The 24,085-nt window shown below is 44.0% G+C and overlaps 1 protein-coding gene and 1 pseudogene across 1 annotated transcript in view; both read left to right on the top strand.

Annotated features, from left to right (window-relative positions):
* Positions 1 to 24,085, top strand: part of NDST1 (N-deacetylase and N-sulfotransferase 1) — a 500,062-nt gene that overhangs the window by 203,236 nt on the left and 272,741 nt on the right. The window lies entirely within an intron of this gene.
* LOC138582436 (protein lin-37 homolog pseudogene) lies at positions 974 to 13,649 on the top strand (annotated as a pseudogene).

Genomic DNA, 24,085 nt, shown 5'->3' on the forward strand with positions numbered 1-24,085 from the left:
TGAGTAATGCTAATATTCAGTTCAGATTAAATACTTCTATCCGTGCTTTTATACACTGGTAAGTATTTACAATTTAAAAGAGATCAAGTAAAGTTATCTGCTTGCTATTCTTTTTCTTCTTCACTTGACCACAAATGTGATCACCTTTACTGGAATGAACTCCTCCCAGTTGCTATTCCAATAGATCCTCAATAAATTGTGTAATGGAACCCTCTCTCTGTAGCTAAATCCTTAAATCTAAAGGAAACTATGTACTTGAACTTTGTGCACAAATAATATGATAGGAAGTAGTCTCTCTCCTCGTTTCCTTTGAATTCCTCTGGCCTGAATTCTTTTCAATATTGCTGCTTCCCATGCCTTTTAAGAAAATGCTGTTTTTTCCCCAGGGTAGTGTCTTAGTTTCCAGCAGCTGCGTAAGGACAAAACACCTGTGCTTCGCCGCTATGAAGCAAACAAGTCTTTCCTAGTGCCTGCAGACAGAGCACATGGCACATGCATATACAATAATTGCGTTTAGTGCCATTAATGGCAAACCTCGCTGATGTACATGGAATACTACAATGAACAAAGACTCAATCGGTACCAAGTCTGTTTCAATTTTTTTAGTTTACTTCGGCCCAACAGTTCTCTGTATCATATCCCACCCTGACTGAAGTTGCCTTTTATTTTGTTCCCTTCTGGTTTATTTTTTAACAATTTTGCTGAGCAAAGGTTTCCAGACGAGGATCACTTACTAGGTTGACCCTGATGACCGTTTAAACCAAATGGCCATTCCATGTCCCCTGCCTCCAGGTCTATGGACCAATCGAAAAATCACACCATCTTGCAATGGGAGAGGCTCGTTTACCTGCAGAATAATCCAGTCAAGGAAAGAACCTTCGATAACCTCTCACACCCCACACTATCCCACAATTCCCCAACAACATCTAGCCTAGTTTATTTTCCCAACTATCGGTTGTAAACTTTGGTGGACATGGCAGACACCAATCCCAGTGCTCCAGATGTATTCCAGACTCCCAGACAGGATGGAGACAAGACCCTGGCTATGGTAGTACTAGGAAGCTTTGTTTTGCAGGCGGGACGCTCGTATGGTGCACAGGATCCCCTGGGAAAGTATGCAGGACCCTCGTATGGTGCACAGGATCCCCTGGGAAAGTATGCAGGACCCTCGTATGGTGCACAGGATCCCCTGGGAAAGTAAATTAAACCTTCCAGCCATCATTTTCTGCTTCGAATAAACTCAATCACTGGCATTTCTCTGGGCAACCTTTTCCCACCATTTTCTTTTCACCCATCTATCATTGAAAGAGGAGATCCGCCATATGAAAATCACTTTGGTAGCAACACCAAATGAAATCCGTTATGCCGAAACTGCTAAGCCACATTCCCTCTGAACGAAAACGCAAGCTTTGCTTCCTTTGGCGCAGTGGCAAATCCTCTCTCACTTGGGGAGACGAACTTTAACCAAAAAACGCAATGAGTGAAATGTTTTGAATTTATTTAAATTACACGCATTGCTCTGGGCACGTTTCTACACTATTGTTTTTCATCCCATCTGTGCCATTACAGTAAAACTCTGGCAAAACCAAAATAGCCGTCCTGAAAGGCACATACTCCTTAAAGGGATGGTCTAGTAAAAAATTTTATTTAAAAAATATATAGGCAACATAAAAAAAAAAATACTAGCATTCTCAGTTTTAAAACTTCCTATGTAAAATGTTGAGCTATTCAAGCTCAAAATTCGCAAAAGCAAGCACATGGCGCATCCATCTTGTGAAATGGAGTCCCTCCTGTGCTGGCTTTTGCGGCACTAATGAAGGAAAAGCCAGCCAGCTGTAGTAAACAAAGGCTACCGCTGGGTGGCTTTCCCTTCATTAGTGCTGTAGGCGGAGGACGGGGACCGGAAACCAGAGCAGGAAAGCTGCAGCTGAATCTCGGTAAGTGCTATTTTTTTTTTTTTTTAAAATAAGCACTAGCTGCGTTTTTTTTTCTAAGTTTTCCGGGCTGGAGGAGCCCGGAAAACTTAGAAATAAAACCGCAGCTTTAAAAATGTTGTATTTATGTTTGCGGTCGCTTTTGAAGCGACCGCAAACATAAATACAACATTATTGTGTTGGAAAACGCTGCAGTTTTTCTTTCCAAGTTTCTCAGGCTCCTCCGGCTCGGAGGAGCCTGAGAAACTCGGAAAGAAAAACCGCAGCGTTTTCCAACACAACCGCGTTGTTTCTGCCTGAATCTCCTTTCCCATTTGGGGCTCTCGGGCTCCCCACTGGGAGCCCGAGAGCCCCAAATGGGAAAGCAGATTCAGGCAGAAACAACGCAGCATTGCGGAAAACAACTGCACAGGAGGGCCTCCATTTCACAAAATGGATGCGCCCATGTGCTTGCTTTTGCGAATTTTGAGCTTGAATAGCTCAAAATTTTACATAGGAAGTTTTAAAACGGAGAATGCTAATATTTTTTTTTTATGTTGCCTATCTATTTTTGAAATAGAAATTTTTACTAGACCATCCCTTTAAGCCATCTTCTCTCTGCAGACCTTGCCACAGATCAGTCTTGATTTTCCCCCTCCATAGAGATTAAATTATAAATAAGAGTCTAGGGATCTGGTAGAACCCTGCCTTACCACTCAGGTTTACAAAGCGTTGGGCGAATGGTATTCCAAATCCTTAGGTTTGAGCTGCTTTTCTACTTAGTGCACACCGACGACTGAGCTCCACTGGTGGGATCTCTCGCTAAAGCCAGACTTGCGTGCTTGGTTATCTCTATGCATGCCACCCTAGCAACCTGCACTCCCTTCTCCAGAGAGCACAAAAATCAGCCTTTAAGTCAATCAATTGTGGTGCTTTTAAATATATGATGCCGTGCACATTAGGATTGCATTGCTTGCTTGACAGAATCTGCTGTCTAGACCACAAAGCCATCCATGGCCAGGCACCACATTATTTATTGAATAAGATGCATAGGTATGCCCTGCAGCTAGTTACAGTTACGCATATCAGAAAAGCCAGATAGATGCAAAAAAACTTCTGTTTTAAGGTCCCACTATCCAGAACAACTCCCACCAGGTCTGCAGTCTAATCAAGACTTTAACGTCTTCAGAAGAGGTGGAACACCCTCATTTCGTTGCCCCATGGTTCTTTTTAGGCCTGGGTTAGTGCTTCTTACCCAATGACTGTCCGACACCCTGTCTTTCAGCTCAATGGTTGGCCGATATGTCTGGCACCTTGAGAGTACTGTATACATGCCCTCACTCTTTTTCACTCATGGCAGAATCTACACCCACTTAATTTACAGCCCTCGACTACAGCCTGTGTGTTCCAGAGGCGCTCATGCCTGATGACCTCGTAATCCAAATACTGTCCCAGTAAGACCAAATTGCCCTGGCCTTGCACAGTAAATATTATCATAGACTCCTCGCCCCTCATATACCTACATTCCTACATCCAGACAGCTGAGTAGAGATCACTAGCAGTGATCCAAGGGGTTCAGTTTGTTCTAGGGGCCCACCGTTTGTCTTTTCACCACCACGGATTACCATCACCAGAGACATTTCAGAGTCAAACTATTTCTTCTCCAGACAGACCCCACTACTAAATAATGTGAGCAAGCAACGGATAATTTCCTCAGCACTAGACATTAGCTCTATAACATCAAATGTTGCTTTGAACTGACCACCTGTTGGGTGTTCGTTGCTTCGGAGCTTACTGGAACGATTAATTGGAATGCCGAATGGGGGTTTTAATCAGGTCTTAGTGGGGATACCAAGTTTACCAATAGTCTATTAGGGTTGTCAAGCTTTCTGGGAATGTGGAAAATTCAGGTTTACTGGGAATGGCTTGTTATATCAGGCCATGTCATGACGTGACCTAGCATGATATATCATGACACTACCTGACAAAGCATGGCATGGCATGAAATAACAGATCAAAACATGACATGTAATAGTCTCAGAGATCCTTTTATGTCATTATCTGTCATGTAGTGATAAGGCATGTCATGATATATCAATTGCAAAGTGGGGTGCTTAAATTGCTTTTTGTACAGCCAGTGCAATGTCCAGAGTTATGGTAGTTTTAGCACTAGCAAAATGAAAGCATTTTTTTCTGGGTGGATTCAGCCGGGTGCTGAGAAGGGCACATAGGCTGTGACCTCTGTCGCAGGCTTTCCCATGTGAGCTGCAGTTTACTTGCATTTGCTGAGCCGCAACGCCCAAACGCAGAAGGACTACACAATATGATATGGTATTTATGGTTTATAGTGATAATATCGAAAAAATAATTCCGAAAACAAAAAATGGCAGGAAAAATGTTGAATGTGAATATGTCGAAGTAATTTATTCGAAAAATGTTGAAAGAAAATTTGAAAATGCAATGCTAAAATATCTATGTAAAATGTCCAAAACAGTAACGTTGTTATGGGAGGTGGTCCCCCCTCTAAACCCCTCACGGAACCGTCTCAAGAGTAAAGAACCTTAAATCAACGCTGAGGAACAGATGACGGTTGCGACAAACTGTCATTACCTGACAGAACCTGAGGTCAGAGCAAACGGAACAACGTACACTGCAGCTACTTCATGTAAATACAGGTATAAGAACATATAGGAAGTGCACAGAATATACAAAAACAAAGTGTACAGGAAGAGTAATAACGGAAAATACCATGGTAAAATTAAAAGGGGAACATCTAACAGCTAATGCTCTACTAACATCATGTAAATTATGCTATTGCACTGTAACCATAGCAAAGCATAATATTTGACCCGCTCTGTCCGCTACTACCTGTCCTTCTCATTGTTGCAATATGAGTATTTAATCTGCCTTACCTCTGCAACGGTCGATTTGTATTATACCTGTGTCAAGTTCAAGTTTGCTGTAACAGCACCACGATGTCTCAGGGCAGTTTTTTGTGCGCTTTATAAATGCAAAAAAATAAATAAACACAACCATCTTCCTGACGGAACCACTATAGTGATTAAAAAAACAATGAATTAACTGAAGAGAAAAGCAATAGAAAACCCCACTGAGGCCAGCAGGTCTGTGATTGCTAGGACGTGCAACAAAATTCTGTTGCATGTATCGGCACAAATGCCAGCGGAAAAACACATGCAACGTACAATAAACAGAACAAAACAACAAAAAGAAAATCTGCCGCCAGTACCAAGAAATTACGAGATAAACATACCTGATCTATTTAAAATGACAGAAAAAGGTGAACATTTTCATCAGGCAACATTATGCGTAAAGGATGAAAAAATTATAATGTTCTCAACAGACAGCAATTTAAGACAACTTGGTGAGTGTGAGATGTGGCAAAGTGATGCAACATTCAAAACATGCCCGCAACCTTTCCATCAGTTTTATAGTATACATGGATCCATCAATAACCATCTAATACCACTAATCTACGTTTTGATGCCCAAAAAATGGAAGAAATATACAAAATAGTGTTTCAAAAAAGACGCCATACCTGACAAAAAACCTGCCACTATCATAATGGACTTTGAACTGGCACAAATGAAAGCATTCACCTCAACATATAAAGAGACAAATATACAGGGCTGTTTCTTTCACTTCACTCAGGCAATTTGGAGGAAACTACAGAAACTAGGGCTCCATACCAAATACATTGAGGATAGCTCATACCAACACAATGTAAAAAAACTATTTGCATTAGCCTTTGTAAAAGAAGACGACATTATTACATTTTACGAACATTTAATCGAAACTGAATATTTCAAAAACAATGAAGAACAGCACAGAATTAATGGACTAAATGGAAAGCACTTGGTTGGGACAACTGACGCGAAATGGCACAAGAAGAAGGCCTAAATATCAGTTAGCATGGTGAAATTGCTACAATGCAGTGATGGAAGGAAGGGCAAAAACAAATAATATGTTGTAAGGTTGGCACAACAGGGTTAACAGGAACTTTAATACTAAGAACCGAATATTGTGGCATTTCTTAAAGGACTTAATATCGGAACAATCACATCAGGAATTTAGACTATCCCAGAGCATTTCACCTGAAAACACACATTTGAAAAAAAGGAAATATCGAGACTATGAACAAAGAATTCAACAAATAGTCAAACAGTTTGAACAAGAAGAAAGACAAAACTACTTAGACTCAATTGCATATAATTTAAAATGTTAAAATACTCAGATTGAAGAATCCACAATCCTCCAGGGAAAATCCAACGTAAACAACGATGCCAATCCAACGTGCCCAACGATTCCAATCCATCCAAACTAAAATCCAACCAAAATGAAAAACAAATTCCATATTCCAATCCATGCTCAAAAAATGAAATCCAGTAAAGAAAAATCAAAATCCATATCCCAATCCATGAACCAAAGGGAAAATCCATATGAAAAAAAACAATACATCAGGTCCAGGAATTCCACGAAAAAACATCCAAAAACAAAAAATCCAAGAAACCGCAACAAGGACTCCCGACCGGAACGAAAGCGCGTAACAAATGGACTTTAAAAATGGCGCTTACGTCGACGTAAGGCATACGTACAGTTACGTCAAGAACTTAAGAAATAACAATAATACATACATTGCAATTTGTTATACAATGGCACCATTTAGTGGTGAAAATAAATAGAAATTAATCCAAGTTACAACTCAAAAATACGAATGTTATTATTTAATAGAATATTTATTATAGCTACAAATGTTACTATTTAATACATTTTTTTACAAAAGTTACAATTTAATAAATATTTAATGGACCACTGTTACTTTGTAATATAATTATAATATACCAATTTTACTATTTAATAAAATGTATACTATACTACAACACTTACCTTGTATGTAGAATTATTTCGAAAAAATTTGATTTATTATTTATTCGACAATATTTTCGACATTTTGTCTTTCGAAATTATTACATTCGAAAATATAACTGGATACCGGTATTTATAATGTGCCTGTACACAAGTGTTTCCAGGCGCGAAAAGCGGAGCGGGGGGAACATAGGGAGGACAAAGCAATGATGTTACTCTGCCCTGTGTCATTCAGATCGCGCAAGTGCAGGGAAGTGGAAGGGAGCAAGTGCAGGGACGTGGATGGGGAGAAGTACCGAGGTTTTAGGAATTGAGAGTTGGAGGTAGTGCGGGTCCAGGTCCCAGAAAGCCTTGTGGACGATACAGAGGGTCTTGAACTTGTTCTTTGCCGCCAATGGGAGCCAATGAAGAGATTTCAGAGCTGGAGAGATACGATCATTGGGCTTGAGGCCAAGGACAAGTCTTGCAGTCCTGTTCTGGATAAACTGTAGAGGTCCGAGATTAGAGGCAGGAAGATTTAGAAAGAGGCTGTTGCAGTAGTCCAGCCCAGAGAGGACCAGACCTCTGGAGACAGTGAGCTTCTGGGGGAAAGTGAGGAAAGGAAGAATACCTCTGAAGAGGTGCAGCTGTAAGTTTGATTTCTTAGAGACATCTGAGATGTGAGGAGAGAGAGGGTGGAGTCGAAGATGACACCAAGGTTCTTAGCCTCACAGGTAGGAGCAGGAAGAAAGCCCAGAGTGGGCGGCCAGAGAGCAAGAGGAGGAAAGGAGGGAGCTGCTGTTCCGATGAGGAGGATCTCAGTCTTACTGGCAATAAGGCAATGGGAGCATCTGGTGTATCATCCTTGTTACTGCTGGTGGCTTTGAGGCTACGAACTATAGGTAGCATGAGTGCTCCATCCGTTCACCACTTCACACCTCTCACAATTGATTTTGCCAGCTCTCTCCCTTGTTACGAGCTGGCGGTGGAAGCAGGATGGGGGCATAGCATGTAGGGGAAATAACCATTGCTGTAACTGAGACCCGATACCTGATCTGATATCCCAACCCAGTTTCATGGCATTGGCAGGTAATGGTGGCCTGGAACTCAGCCCACATCCCTGTTGATCCTGCAGTGTTTGATGCAGGTGCTGGTATCAAATTAAAACTTTGATAAGTAGGAGCTAAAAGTAACTCCTGTATATCCAGGCATCAGTAGGCAAGCGCTACCTCCGGGGAACAAGGAGCTAGCACATAGTGTGCCGAAAATGTAACTTTCCTGAGAAACAAGTTATATCGTACTGTCCATTATATATGATCCATTATGGTTTACATGTCTTCTTGATGTGTCCTTATGCTCCTTTAAGCACATTCCCAAACACACAGATGTGTACATGGAAATACACCAGGAGAGGATGGCACGATCCAGCAGTCTCCCCTTGACCACGAGCTGGGGGGCACTATTTATCCCCCATTCTGCCCTGCACCCATTGCTGCAGTACATTTACAGATGGGGTGTCGCCTTGGGAGTGATGCTTCTCGTTACAGTCAAATGACCCCTTGGTTGCCAATGTAACTTTTAGGGTGCCGTGGCCACAGGATCAAAGACCAGGGCACCCGGGGCTCAACGGCCGGGACTTGTGCGGCTATTCGGCCAGGAAGCAAGTGAGGCGGACATTCCAAACTCACCAGTTCTCAGGGAGGGTCTCTGAGATTGTTGCTGAAAGTGAGGAAGGGGACAAACATAGTTGACACATGAAATGATGGCTGCACAGAGACTTGGAACTTAACTGGGTAGGGGAGGCTGGTCAAGTGCACAGGGGCCAACCACAGACAACCAGGGGCCGACACCAGTTTGGCAGAGGGAGCAGGGGTGGCCTGAGCACGCCAGACTGCCTATGGATCATAACGTGATACAGACATTCATAGCAATATACACAATCTATAACCCTGATGAATCAATATAATATTCCATATGACACGGCCTAAACATCATGCATACCAAACTACAGGCGAATACATGTGTAGACAGCGTGTCAGCCATTCGTTAGTAAGACAGGCATTTCCATACAGAGTTAATGTTACATACGTGGTTGTGGTCAGTTGGCCTCTAGAATCAACTAAAGCTCCTGTCTGTGTGCAGCTAACCAAGCGCATCTAGGCTACAAGCAGGAACTAAAATGTTACGATCACCCAGCAGTTTCTCACCCGGAGGTGAGACGTTATAGCTGAGGTGCTCTTAGATAAGAGCTTAGTTCCCTATCCCTTTTCCCATTACTCTGTGCATTGAGTGCAAGGTCTTCTCATTTCCTTTTCTTCTGACGAATCAGGGTTCTGCACTTTTTCAGTTGGAGGTCAAAGGCTCTCAAAGGTGTGGTGGAGGGCGTCTGAGCTTTAGAATGGCACCACACACTGCCCACTTTCTCTGTGAGGATCGACTATTGTTGGTCTCCCAGCTCAGTGTCCCAATCTGTGTTAGGGTTTCCATGGCGATCATTCTCCCTTGCACGTAGTCTCCTGGGGGGTGTCTGGCCCCTCTGGTGGTCTCGAGGATTAGATGCAAGTCTCTCAGGCGACACACCCAACTGGGTGCCGAAGCGAGACGCTAATTGGCATGTGCTTGCATAGGTCCATGAACACCACCCTTCCTTTCTCAGGCTCTCCTTGCTGCCGCTGAGGTTTCGGTGTCTGGAGCGGTTGCTTCTGTTCACTGGTATCTCGGTTTCTGTAATTGTGACACAGACATGGTGAGTTAGTTGAGGTTTGGTGCTCTGCTGCTAGTCTGCTTCACTGACTCTACAAAAGACGGAAAGGGACCTGCAAGTATCTGCACCAAGAGACATGGCATAAGGCAAAGATGTACTGCTGACTTGTATTTGGGCACACAGGGAAGGGGTACGGCTTAAACTCTCCTCAGCTGCCTTTTCCCTCGGGGCCATGGCTGGCTCGGAGTTGTAATGTGGCAGCCCTCCACACCCCCCCTTTCTTCGCAAGGCCAGGGTATTGACCTTGTCACACAACCTGGAAGTTAATAGTCTGGAATAAGTCACTTGCCCCCTGACCTGAAAGCCATATCTCCACATGCACACACTACCGTTTATTTTCAGAGAGTGAATTCTCTCTAATGGCGAGTGGTGTATACACATCACTGATGTGGCACTGCTAGAGGAAGCTCCTTGAACCCCTCATCACATACACTGTACTGCTTAGTTCATATAGCACTGCCCGGGGCTCCCTGGAGACTGATTAAACTAGTGAGGCCAAATAGCTATGACTGAGGACTGCTGGAGAAGGCCCACAACGATAGTCTTACAGTACATACATGGCACTGTAAGGATTCGAGTGCACACACCGGCCACTGTTGGTTGAATCTTAAAGGTGGTCACGTATTCATACCAATGCTAGAGAAAACTCTACTTCCAGAGTTCTAGAATGCTGACAGAGCACTATCTTGGAAGGCTCCCACAGCTACAGTCCTAGCCCAGTGACAGTGGAGAATGCTCACATTGCTGGAGTCCAGAAGTATGGATCTGGCACTTCTTGGGTCCTATATCGATGGTGGTACAATGTTGAATGGATGCTTGCACTACTTGCAGCCCTTTATGCATAACATGGCACTACTAGAAGATGCACACACCACTAGCATGGCACAGCTGGGACTACCAAATATCTCCCCAGCAAAATTTGCCAAATCAGGCTGTCAAAGATATGCCCGAATCTCCCGAAATGAAATCCTGTGAAACCACTGGAATGACTCCCAGTTCAATCCAAAATAAAAGTGAACAGACACTGGGAAAAAATGGCAGAGTTTCCTTATTAAACTGGCCCTCGCTGTGAGAACAAGGACCCAGGACGTAGAACAGCCTCAATCCCAACCTATGGGAAGAAACCTATCGGCACTTTTGAAAGTACCGAGCTTTCTGACCTTCGAAAGAGCTCTTCTTTTTCACAAGATAGCGACTGGAGAGTACTGAATTGGGAGCCATCCCATGCATTCAGTTGGATTCACACTATCTTTAAATTGCCTTACTGTGCTTTAATCACCACTTGATCTGAAGGGAACTCAATGATGACGTGCTGAGCTTCTGTTGGATAAATCTCAGTCAAACAAAAAAATGACGCATGTGAATTTTGGAAGGTGATAAACGATTACCTCAGAAACCTGCAACTGGCGGAGGGAGCGTCTTAAGACACATGGGAAGAATTCATAAATAAGACAGCGGGTACGAATCTGATGGAGGATTGGAAAACCCCATGGGCGAGAGAGAAAGTGGCACCTCAGACATAAACTTGAGGATATAATTACCTATATAAAAAAGAGCAGATACTCCAGAGCCCCTTGGCCGGACCATATCGTCAATGCCCTGATGGAAAGTAGCCCTGATAGATTGGGTGCAGTGCTCTACCTACTTTTCCAGACTATTAGTGAGACCAACCTGTTTCCAGGGTCATGGACCAAGAGCATTGTGGTACCAGTTTACAAACGAGGTCTTCCTAATAATCCTAACAGCTATCGCATCTTAGCTATGCTCGGCATGCCAGCTAAGATATTTTCCAGGTTGCTCTTGGCAGAATTATCAGAATGGACGGAGCAAAAACAGGCCCTCGACTGGGATTTCAAAAGGCCTATTTGACCATTGATAATCTGATGCCACTTACAACCATTATCGAAAGCGCTTGGAGCTTTCATCAACAACTACTCTATGTAGCGTTTGTTTACTTTAGCACTGCTTCCGATATGGTGAAAAACGCTACCCTCTGAAAAAAATGTGACTCATGTGGAATGCCACACGGGTTACTAAATATCAGTAAACTCAATCGTAACACCACAGTAAGGGTAAGACTAAAGGTGAAGAGTGATCCGATTGCTGACTGCTCTCATTGGCACATCTAAGGCACTGAAACAAGGTTGTATATTGGCTCCACTCCTAGTCAAGCTATCTATGGTTGATCTGGGTATCTCGAAGTAGCAAAGTCCCCCTACCCATCCCCCTGCCTCCCTTAAATTGGGACCCACACATGTAGCTTGGCTAGGATATGCAAATGATCCGTTGATGAATCTCACTCCCATAGGACTTCAAGTAGATGCAGTTAGTGAAGCAAAATTACCCTCGCGGTGGGGGGCGGGCATTACCAGGGCAGGTAATGCCCCCGCTATCGTTAAAGCTTTCGCTTTCCTTGTGCTTCTAGCTGGCCCGGGGCATTACCTGGCGCGGTAATGCCCCGTGCTTATGTAATATTGCTTCACTAACTGTAATCTACTAGAGCGAGTGTTCGTGAGAAACTAAAGAATAGCGCATCACGGTTGACTGGGTGATAAACTACTGTCATGGGAATATCCCTGCCAGAACGTTAGCTGGTTTGATTATGATGCGATTTCTTAACATAGTAATGTGGGCTGGGGCTCCCTTTACTTTTTAGCTGCATAACATTTTGAAGGCCAATAAAGCTGGGAATGTTAACAGACTACTGCCCACTTTTATGGTCATCACCCCTTCATTCACAGTCCTTTCTCAAAATTAGGCAGACACGGGGCTACAGTGTTCGTCCTATGTTCTTCCAGCCTTGTTTTGTGACTCATGTCCTTTTGCTCTCTTAATCAAAACTGATGTTTGCGGACTTGCTGCATGATGTGGAAATGGAGGATGGGCCTGGTGGAGTATTTCTTGCTTGACAGAGTGGGTCTGAAAGATCAGCAGAGAGGGTACTAAATTCTAACAAGGCTTTGAGTACCGCTCAGTGATCCATGATGTACCAAACACTTCTGTTCATTCCTGGGTATTTAGCCAGTTTTGTCCTAGAAATCCTCACATGCGAAGTGCTAGTGACCAAGCAGGGAAACTGACCACTTGTCATTGATTTTGCTGACCGGGCCAGGATACGCTGTTGACTAGCTGTGAAGGAGTGATCTATTTCCTTACACTGAGGGGTACGGCCTGCCTTGTTGTTTCTTAGCATTGGGGCACAGCAGGAAGGTTTGGTGGAGGGATCCCAGTTATGAAGTTTCATTCCCCTCGCACCCTCCAACCAGGCTCCCCAGACACCAGGGTAAAGAGTGGGAGACAGATGGCTGCCACTTACCAGTTCACTGCCCCTCTCAAACAGACATGTTAATAGGGGTTTTGAAGAAACCAACATGATACAAAAGGATGGTCTAAAATATGCCACATCAGACGGTACTTCACCAGCGTTGATGGGTACATCTGGCCTTCATACAGTTTTCCTCACCACAGACGCAAGAAAAGGAAAGAGATGGATGATGGCATGACGGACATATGTCAGCAGAAATCTAACACGTATGTTATCAAACTTTTTGATCAGAGTGTGGACCTTGCCCAGTTCAATGAGAACACTCCTCTCTACCCAATCTGTCGGGCATGGATGAGAAACAATCCTTCAGTGCGAGAGGAGGAGCGCTGCACCAGTCCTGTCCTGCCCTTGTTCTCTGAGGATGACGAGGGTACTAAGGTGATAAATGGGGCTGCACAGGATGTGTACAGGATGCCAGATCCTTCTCCCTCACCATTGAACGAGGCTGGTGAGCCACAAAACCTGCGTATCCCCAGCTCTGATCATGAGAAGGAAGAGCCTGTGAATATCAATGTGCCACCAGAATTGATGCCAACAATGTCCACACTCATCTATGAGAATATGGACCGCTGGAAGAAGATCCGCCAGAGGTGGAAAGAAGCTTCTCATAAGAACCAGTTGCGGTACTCTGAGAACATGAAGATCTTAAGAGATGTTTGAGAGACAGTGACATGGTCTCCTGAGCTCTGCATCCAAAGAGAGATACCTCATTGATCCAGAAAATGGGTTTGATGCAGATGGATACATATTTATGACTGCTTACACATAGTTTGAATACTAACTAATAAAAATAGATCTTTTGTAAAAAAAAAAAAAGATACAAACGGATGGGTGAAAAAGGTGGGAGGTCCAGTGGGCACTATTTTACAATTTGTCGTGAGTAGGGCCCTCCGAGTCCTACTGTGGTTGTGCCCATGTCCCCCTACACACCTACACGTTGGCTTTAGCAATCAGGTTTTTTGATGGCAACCTTGTAGATCGTGAAACATTTGAGATTACCAGGTCCGTCCGTGGTGGCGGAATGCTTTGTGGTCTTCATTTGTATGCCTGAATTCCTCATGTACCATGAATGCAGGTACCTCATGGGATGGCGAGATGTGGACTCAGTCCTTTAAGCCAAAGATGAGGTACGGGACCTGATGCCGTTTCTTCGGGATGTTAACAAAGAGCCTGCGATGAAAGATTAACAAAGCGTGACATCTCGCCTCGGTAGAGGCACTATATATTACTACATCAAATGACATCGACACACAGCAACCTATATCACAGTCCTAGTGGGATCAAAAAAAGGTGGTCAGGTATGCGTTGGAAATTGGTGTGTCCAAAAAAATCCTGAGTACTGTTATATTGCCACCAGCACTGGGTGCAGGAGGAGGGATGGGTGCAGGGCCTGGGTGCTTCTTACCAACACATTAGGGCTAGGGCCGAGGTAGAACCAAAACACTGAAAAGGTTGTGCACTTTAAATAGTGTCCCAGTGTTCCCACAGCACTGTGTTCTACTACGCTGATGGAAAGATTATACAATGAAAGTAATCCAGCATAGTAACACATTAAAAGATGGATTGGTGCTAATTTGTACATCCCAAGAAAGATAAACGTCTGAGTTTATCTGACTGAATTTGAACCACAGACCTATGGCGAAATGTCTCTGCAGAACGTGTAAAAACGGACTACCAATATTCTGCCAGTCGGGGAAGTACAGCAAAAACGGTCAAAGGAAAAAACCGGGAATTGTAATTGGGACTGTATGTGCGGGACGTTTGAAACATTTAGTCATTTTACTTTATTCTGTCCTTTATGCAGTATCTTAGAGAAACTTTTTTATTGAATATTCTCAGAGAAAGTGGAATTCGGTCATATCGTCTGGCATTGTTCCTATTAAGCACTAAACGGCCAGTTATGTTTGCATTTGCGAGCTTTTAAAAAAAAATGCTTGGTAGAGACGAAGGAAATTGTTGCTAAGCAGGTCTGAGGCATCTTCATGCTGAACAATTAGATCTATGAAACATTATGTGAAGGATGCTGTGTCTAGTGGTTTTAGAGATTTTCTTATTAATCCGTGCTACAGGTTTTATGATGCATGTTATTGTGTTGTTTACAATGGTTTTATGGAAATGAAATATAATCCGAAATAGACTTGACTACCAAAATCGTATAGATAAATCCAAATGACGATCCGTTTTGTCTGTGGAAAAAGAGCTGAACACCTTTATGACTTGCACAAACCATTACGTTCTTAATGACTATTATATTTTATGACATACAACATTGATGCAAATCTTCATGGAAGCACTTGCTTGCATGCAAATTAAACTACCAAATGGTTACCATCGAACAAGTTTAGCATGCTCTGTGCCCTGGTCACTGTAAATATGTCTAACCATGTCCAGTCTATTGTTACTTTACATTTGAAAAGAATGGGCAGGCGTCCAAACAAATACAGTGCTAACATTGCCTCATTGATTCTACTCTGCTCTGAGACAATCTATCGTTTAACGCAATTTGTGGATTATTAAGGGGACCATAGCTCTCGTGGGCAATGGAGGGCAGATCAGAAGGGCAAAACCTAGGAGATCATCAACAGAGTATAATAGAAACATGCTGGATGGCTTGTTGGCATCATGCCGGCTATAGAGAATCTCAAAGGCCAAATAAGTGATCAAGTTGGTTTGAGAACCACACCCCAGCATCTAGAAAGACACCTATTTGATGTCTTGTCATGGGAGTCCAAATCGCCTTGCCTTTGACCTGCCAAGTCGTTTACTTTTTTGCAAATTAACATGCAGCTTCGATAAACTTGTTTTCACTTTAAATGTATCCTTTTAATATATCTTCATCAATTTTCATGTTTCATGGGTCTACAACAGACTTGCAATACTTGATTTGTTTTGTTGTTACTGAGAAAATAAAAATTAAGCCACATCACATGATAAAAACACTTAAGGGCATGCGTCGTACCACATGTCGGGGAGATGTCTTTCCATCAAGGATTGTTGTTTGCCCTTTTTCTGGCTTGTTATTTAAACGCCTCTTTCTCAGAAAGTAATGTGTCTGACCTTTTGAAGAATGTGACTGTTACCCCATTAATTAAAAAACCCACCCTGGGCCCGAAAAACTATGCGACCTACAGACCCATTACCAATGTTCCTTTTCTCCTGAATTTGATTGACAAAATAGCCACTCTGCAATTTCAGGAACATTTGGACAAGGGGGATATACTGCATGCCCTCCAATCGGGGTTTAGAATTTCACCCAGCAATGAAAGTGTCTTACTTGATCTGCAAACAGAAAAAGTATTGTAGATGAGAGCAAATCTGGGCTGCTGATGCTGTTAGATCTGTCAGCAGTCTTTCATTTAGTAGATCATGAAAGACTGATTAACATGCTGGCTATAACTGTAAAAAGCTCTGAGAGAATGATTGCTTGGTTTGAATCCTTTCTGAGCAATAGAATGGTCGAAATCACATGGGGGAATGCTCACTCTGAGGCTAAAAAGATAAACTGTGGAGTTCCGCAGGGTGCATGCCTGTCCCCTGCGCTTTTCAATGTATTCTGTTGTCCATAGTGTGATCGATTCTTTAGGGCTCCATTTTACAAATTACGCAGATGACAGTCGGCTCATTATGGAGCTGAGTGGCAACTACGGGAAAGATGCTGAGCGTATTTCATCCAATTATGACTCCATCAAGACCTGGATGGCTAAGAATGGTTTCTGCCTTAATGGTTTCAAGACAGAATTACTGATTTTTGGATCTGTTAAATCACAAGCTAAACTAGATGCACAGTTCTCAGGTTTCAATATTGATCAGCACATAAAGTTGTGAAGGCTCTTGGTGTGACGCTAGACTCCGTGCTTAGTGCTAAATGCCCAAGCTACTAATATAATAAAGAATTCCCAATATTACTTGAGACTTTTACACCTGGTGAAGCCTTATGTGTCCCCTGTGCATTGTGGGACCTTGGTCAGAGCCTTGATCCTGCCATGACTGGACTATTTTAACACCCTCCTGGGGGTGCTAGAAAAGGTTGCATGAAGGGATTACAGATTTTGCAAAATGACGCAGTAAGAATTGTGAAAAGCATCCCTAGAAGATACCTAATTTCAAAACACAAAAGGGAGCTTCACTGGCTCCCGGTCGAAGCAAGAATTCAGTTCAAAGTAAATCTTATTACTCATGGATGTCTGTTCAGTCAGGCTCATTTTGTATCTTAAAAAAAAAAAATCTCTATTTAACAATCGGCGAGAGCTACCCGGTCTAGAGATACGATGTGGTTGGCCTGCCTGAAAATAAAACGTGCAGGGGGAAATGGGCGCTCTTTCCCAGTCTTAGCAGCATGGCTTTGGAACAAGCTTCTGCTGGAATTGCAAGTAGAAAGGTATGTATTTACTTTTCGAAAGAAACTGAAAACGTTCTTGTTCATTTAAGCCAGGTTTCTCCCTCTTGTCTGTTTAGTAGGGTTTTATGCTGATATATTTATGGTTGCTTTTCCGCGCCGTGATGCCTGTGGGCTTTCGGCACATAACAAGTATTTACATCACAAAACATAACTTCAACGAGGGCAGGTTCTCGCATGACTTCATCTCTATTGCCTGAACTTGATCATTCCTCCACTACTCTGAAGTTTGTACCATTGATAAAGTGTGTTGGGTTAATTCTAGTTTCTCATCTGGGAAATGAAAAGTTCAGTTACCACTCGCAGTCCGCTGTCGCAACATTTGCTAAGACCCTAGTCTTCACTTATCTGTATAGAAAATATTGCTTTCTGTAGGCCAGATTTCAAAATGTGCACTTGCCACTAGCCATTGGTAAGTGGGAAATGGTGGTGTGCTCATGTTGAGAACTGAGGGGGGAGTAACTTTTATGGCCCATTTTGAAGCCTGTAAATGACATTTTTACCCCTGCTGGAGGCACAAGGAGGACCACTGGCTCAACATCGGAAGAGTAACCATACAAAGGAGGATTTTCTGTAACTATAGTCATTTGAGTGTAGGGCTTTGACATTTCTCGTGTTCTCGGTTTCCTCCTACTAAGTCAACAGAAGGGTTCTTGACTTTTCCTACTTTGACTTCTTTCTTCCTTCCTCTAAGCTAAACACACCTATCCAACGTGGGGTCTCCCCTTTGAATAAACTATTCTGAAGTGTCTATTCCAAAACAATAGAAGCAGATTGGCACTTGGGACCTTGGTGTTTCTACCATGCACGCATTGGCACTAGAGTTTTCCCATCTGCCTCTCCCGCTGTCCCACTCACAGCCCTCTCTTTTTCTTACAGAGCCACATGCAGCAAGGCCAAGAAGACTGGCAGAAGGACGCTATATAAAACCACTTTACATTAAAATGCCCTAGTTGTTTGATCAAGTGCTTATTTGTTCCAAGAGTGCAAGGGTATTACAGTGCCTAAAGCACCCACTCAACTTTATATTCCTAGAGGGTGAGGGCCCTCTAGCTCTCTAATCACTCATTCTTATTCAGATCAGTCAGAGTGGGGATGCATGGGCCCCTTAATGCCTCTTCATTTTGTTTTGCAGTTATTTCGGTAGAGTGAGGATTCGGAAGCCCTTTTTCTTAAACCCCCAGTAGATGCTCAGTCAGGAGATTGCGGGCCCACCTCTTCACATAATCCCTGGAATGTACTTCAACAGTTCTCCATACTCTGGTGCGCGCCAGTGTTTTACATATCAGTGCTTCATAGGTTCCTGTGAGTAGGAGCAGCACAGGTAATATGAGGTTCCCTGCTGGTGCCTTGTGTAAGTTGTGGTTATGGGGAGATGGAGAAAACTAAAGCTTGTGCGACACCCTCCCCCACCACTTTTTAGATCCCCATTGTGCACCCAAGCACGATGCGGCTGTAAGCGATGATGCCATCTTAAGGGGCTGTTCCTGATGGGAGTCTGTGCCGTCTGCCTTCCCACTGCATTAATACATCTGTCAGTGGGGGGCACCGCGTAACAGTGTGCCATCTTTCCATTTTTAAAACCATTACTGTCACTAGCATACAGGGGACGTTCTGGCCAGGCTCAGGAAACCTGTACCGTTCTCTTATTACAATGGATTCAAGCCCTCCACGACTCATGGATCCACGTGTATATGGGTGTGCATATATACATGAATGTATAACCCTGTACTTCTTTCATCATGTGTGGTTTTACTCATAGGATGCAATCATGCTTTGTTTTGTGGCAGTTTTCTGTGGCTCTCATTTCCCCATTTGTAACTTAGGCTATTTTTACTGGCACACAGGCGAGTGGTAAATCTTGACATCTCATGTTGTGTATACTGTGACCGTTCCCCTTTACCTACAGGTTGCACCTTGAGTTTCCCTGATTTGTGTGACCGCCAAGTAAAGATAAGTGCTTGTGCTACATGTTTCCACACTTTGCCCATGAATCTGTGTTTATGCATAAGGATGTGCTCTGCGTTTCCTTTTCTGTTTTCCAAAGCATCTCAAAAGGAATGATTGATGTTCTTGATTATCTGGGTGTCTCTTACACTAATTATGCTGATGACACCCATTTACTCATCCCCATAACAGGTGTTCACACTGCGGATACTAAGGCATTGAACGAAGTATATTTGGTAATCCAGGCTTGGATGGCCCAACACGAACTTTGTCTAAATGATAAGACGGAGCTCCTCATCTTGGGCTCCTCTCAACGGCTTAATTAATTAGATCATTTGTATCAGTCCTTCACCATTGATGGCAATCTCATTAAAGTGTCCAAGGATACTAAAACCTTGGGCATCTATCTTGACTCCACCTTGTCCTTGACAAGACAAACTAATGCCGTCAGATCAGCGTCGGCATATACCTGCAAACTCATTGCGGCCTGCAGACCTTTTCTGACCACCCCCAACAGCATCTCTCTAGCTAGAACGCTTATCATGTCCAAGATTGACTACTGCAGGGCCCTCTAATTGGGGACCAGCCAGTCCAACCTTAACAAACTGCAAATTACCCAGAACAACGCCATTAGAGCGGCATTAAATATTCCAAGAAATCAACTCCTATCTGATATTAGGACTAACCTGCATTGGCTCCCTGTCAAACAAAGAATTGCTCTGAAAACACTTGCCCTCACCCATAAATGCTTGACAAACAAGGCCCCCCGCTACATTTCCAACCGCCTCTCCTTGCACACGTCCTCTCGACCCCCAAAGAACTGCCCAGATATACTGCCTATTGTTGCCAAGATTTAAACTCCAAAAAGCCGGGGGCGTAAGCTTCCCTGTTTTGGCCACTAAGCTTTGGAACACTCTGCTGTCCAATATCAGGACCGAGCCTTCATTCAATGCATTCAAACTGAAAACCAAATCCTGGCTCTTCGCTCAAATCTGATGTAGCCTCCGCCTGCTGCAATCACCTGAGTTTGTCTGCTTCATCAAAATTTTGTCACGCCTAAATTGTCCAAATGATAACCACCCATTTGATCACCTATGTACTATACTGTAAATTTACGCTCTAGTGTTAATTTTGTATATGTTGTGGAATATATGTAAATATGCCTACTAAGTTTTTCGTGCCTGGATGCCCCTGGGCCTGGCGCACGCTACAAATAAAATAAATGCAAATACAAATTTGCTCATGCTTGCTTTGGGAGACCAGGCCACTTCATTGGGTTGAAAAGGCCAGCTCTTTACCCTGGGTTAAATGCAAGAAAACATCTTCCCATGGAGTTTGCTGAGCCCTTGATTGGGCCAGGAAATCCTATGCTTTCCATCATTTGATTAGGTTGGGTAAGCTGTCAACCTCAACCTGCATTGGTTTGGTTCTGGTCGCCGACCTATACTCCATTGGATTGTCTAGGAGGAGTCTTTGTTCACTTTGTGCTGGTTGTAGCTATGTTGATCTTTGACTGTCAGGTTTGGCTTCAGGGAGCCTATACTCGTATTGTCTTGTCTGGAGACACGGGCATAGCCTTTTCATTGCTTATATTTGTGAAGCTTTTGGGAGAGGGGTCAGTGTCTTCCATGGTTGTGCTCAGTTTAGCTAAGGCTCCAACCTGGTCTTTGATTGAGATGCTAGTTGAGTTTGTCTTGTGTTGAGGATACGAGAATGAGACTTAAATCTTGCAAAGGTTGGCTGATTGCAGGAACCTTTTCCCTTGTGGTAGGTGGGAAGGGACTCTGTTGCCTTGACCTTTGTTCAGCAGAGAAAAGCTTAATCAGTGCTTAGGTTGTATTTGGTGTGAGGGAGTCAAGATTCATCTTCCATTGAGTTGAAGGAACACCAGCATGTTATTGCTTTTGTTTGGTGAAGGTATTATTTGCAATTAGTACGAGTGAATTCCTGAGTCACAGGCTTCTGTCAATGTTTTGCACAACCTTCATGTTTTCACTGCCAGAATGCTTCTCTTTCACTACTGCAGTCTCCACACACTCCTTTAGGCGAAGACATTTGTGCAACCAGCTTCGTGGTGCACTTTGATGAAAACACACTCCACCATTTAAGCCTGCATGCACTGTGGGGAAATGGGATTGAGGCTTTTTAGAGACAATGGGTTAGACTTCTGGGAGAAACGCCAAGCATTCTGACCCCTACCCTGATTTCCTGACAAATCCAAAGCCACGTATTCAGCAATGGGTAAAAGTACCACCAGGACCTACTAAGTGTCGTGCTTGAGCTAGAGTGAGGTTTGAGACTGCACATATGCAAAGTGGGGGCCTGGGGCTTCCACATCTGCAGCGGCTTGATCCCTGAACCTAAGGTTTCTGCCTGCCATAACCCTCAGAACTCTGCTTATGATAATCAGTGGGGTCACCAGACTGCCCCCCTCCTCTCATCTGCCAATTACCAGATCATCGTTGTACACAGTAGACAATGAATTTATTACAGACACTGAGGCAAACCTATTGACCGGGAAAAAGCAAGCAAGTGGCAGCTGTCTTCAAAAGCCAGTAGGAGGGCTATGGGAAGGAGATCAGGCTGATTTGCCATGCGAGGGCCTTGCATGCTTTGCCACGACTTGTAATGCGTTTTTATGACTAGTAATACCCTTATGTCTTTCCAGGCCATGTTATACCTTGCTGGATGTGGTTTTATTTTTTGCGCCCTTCATTAGCCTGCTCAGCATTTTAATTTATAGTTCATAAATTACTGTTCCCAAGTGCCCCATTGTGATGCAGACTGCTGGGATTTTCCCCATGTATCCCATGGCTTTTTTGCTCCTGTATTTGCGACTGCAGTTTCCCACCTCTTGCTCCTTGGTTTTCCCACTGCAACATGGCCCCCTGGTTCTCAATGTAGTTAGTTCCCCACTGTGTATATTTTGCCATTTGATGCCCAGTGTCATTATTATAATAATTATTATAATTGTTCTTTTATAACGCGTGTTGCACTTCGTTGTCTTGCTTCCAAGACAAACGCGTTGCCCCTGACAAATCCTTCCTCACCATTATAATTTATAAAGTTAGTTCCCCACTGTATCTTTTGCCATTTGATTCCCAATGTAATTGACTGGCCCCTCGATGCCACACCTTGACCTCCTAGCTTGGCAAGTTGGTCCTAAGGACCCCATCAAGACTGTGCCCCCTCCGAATTACCTTCCTTGAAATTCACTCGCACACTGTGCTTAGGGTCTACTTAGTACCCAGTGCTTCATGCTCTATATGTCTTCCACTCCTCAGCTGTTCCCCCGCTCTCATCCAGGATGTGCTGCTGCCCACTGCCAGTTACCAGCCCTCAAGTGTACCCACAGCACATATGTTAATATTAAAGGACATTTGTACTGCGCACTATCACCACCGGAGTGGTACCCTGGCGCTCTGGTGGATCTGAAAAGGGTGGGGTGAGTTAGTAGGACAGGGCGGAAAAAGTGCAAGAGAGCAGTGTGACAGCTTCAGTTCAGTTAGCACCATTGACTGAGCTTAGGTGTGCTTTTCGGTTGATAGCCATCGTGTTCTGTTGTGCCCGGCTATGTGTGATTTGTTTTGTTGTTGCAGTGTAGTGAAGTTTGTGTGGTTTGCTGTGGTTTAGAGGTGTGGTTGTGTTTGGTTAGAGGTTGAGAGGTGTATGAAGAAAGGGTTAGATTTTTAGTGGGTTGGTTAGTGGCATCGCTATCTAGATGTGATGCATGCTAATATTCACAATTCTAACTAAATGTGGCCCCGGCCAACACCCTCAAATTCTGTCTAGATGTGACACAAATGAATATTCACAATCCTGTCTAGATGCGATGCAGGCTAATGTTCACAATTCTATCTAAATATGCACAAGCTAATGTTCACAATCCTGTCTAGAGATGACACAGGCTATTATTCACAGTCCTGTCTAGATGTGATGCAGGCTAATTTTCACAATCCTGTGTAGGTGTGATGTAAGCTGATATTCAGTTATTTCTGGGGTGGCGAATACAGTTGGAGTACAGTTCATCTAGATGTGAGAGATGGCTAGGCATCCCAGATGACAGCTTAGGGGATATATATGGGGTTAACAGTTGCCAAAAAGAGAATGGTACATCATGCGGACTTCAAGCTAGTGGATGCTGGGGAAGACGAGGTAGGGGAGCAGTGGGACCGTTTTAGTGGGGCACAGCGATTGCTGTTCCCCTGTCCCGACCACACCTACTTTGTCTGTCGCTGCTGGTTGACGGCTGCCTGCTTCCCCTGCGGACAACTCGGACACCATCTGGAACTGCTTCTTCACGCTGCTACCCTCTGCCTTAGGGGCCCCTAGCTGGAAGGGGCCGCAAAGGGCAGAGGGCTGCCCTGGTTGGTCTTCATTTATGGGTGGAAAGGCCAAGGGAGGCGGGAGCATGACAATGGGCCGGGAAACGGGTCACGGCCGGACGTGGGAGATTGCGCTCAGTTACATTGAATGGGGGCATTTTTTTTAAAAAAAGGCACACCTGGGGCAAACACTTACCTCCAGCCATGGGAGCTAAAGGACGAGGAAGCATCCAAGACCTGGTTTTAACCCTAGATGTTGGTGGATGGTTACACAGGTGAAAAGGCAAATCGGGGCTGGGGGAGGAATGGGAGGCAGGAGCACGGCAATGGGCCGGGAAGCGGGTCGCAGGCAGGTGCAGGAGAGCGTGCTCAGTTCCATTCAATGGGGGCATTTTTTTTAAAAAGGCACGCTAAGCATCGGGGGCAAACACATCTCAAGTACCTTACCTAAAGGACACATTAATGGAGAGTCCACTAAGGGGCACCCCTTCCATGCATGGATGCCTAGAATTGTGTACCGGACCCTCCAGTAACCTCCCTGCACTAGGATTC

This window comes from Ambystoma mexicanum, chromosome 3q, assembly GCF_040938575.1.
Source record: "Ambystoma mexicanum isolate Mex_15411 chromosome 3q, UKY_AmexF1_1, whole genome shotgun sequence".
NCBI classification, from domain to species: domain Eukaryota; kingdom Metazoa; phylum Chordata; class Amphibia; order Caudata; family Ambystomatidae; genus Ambystoma; species Ambystoma mexicanum.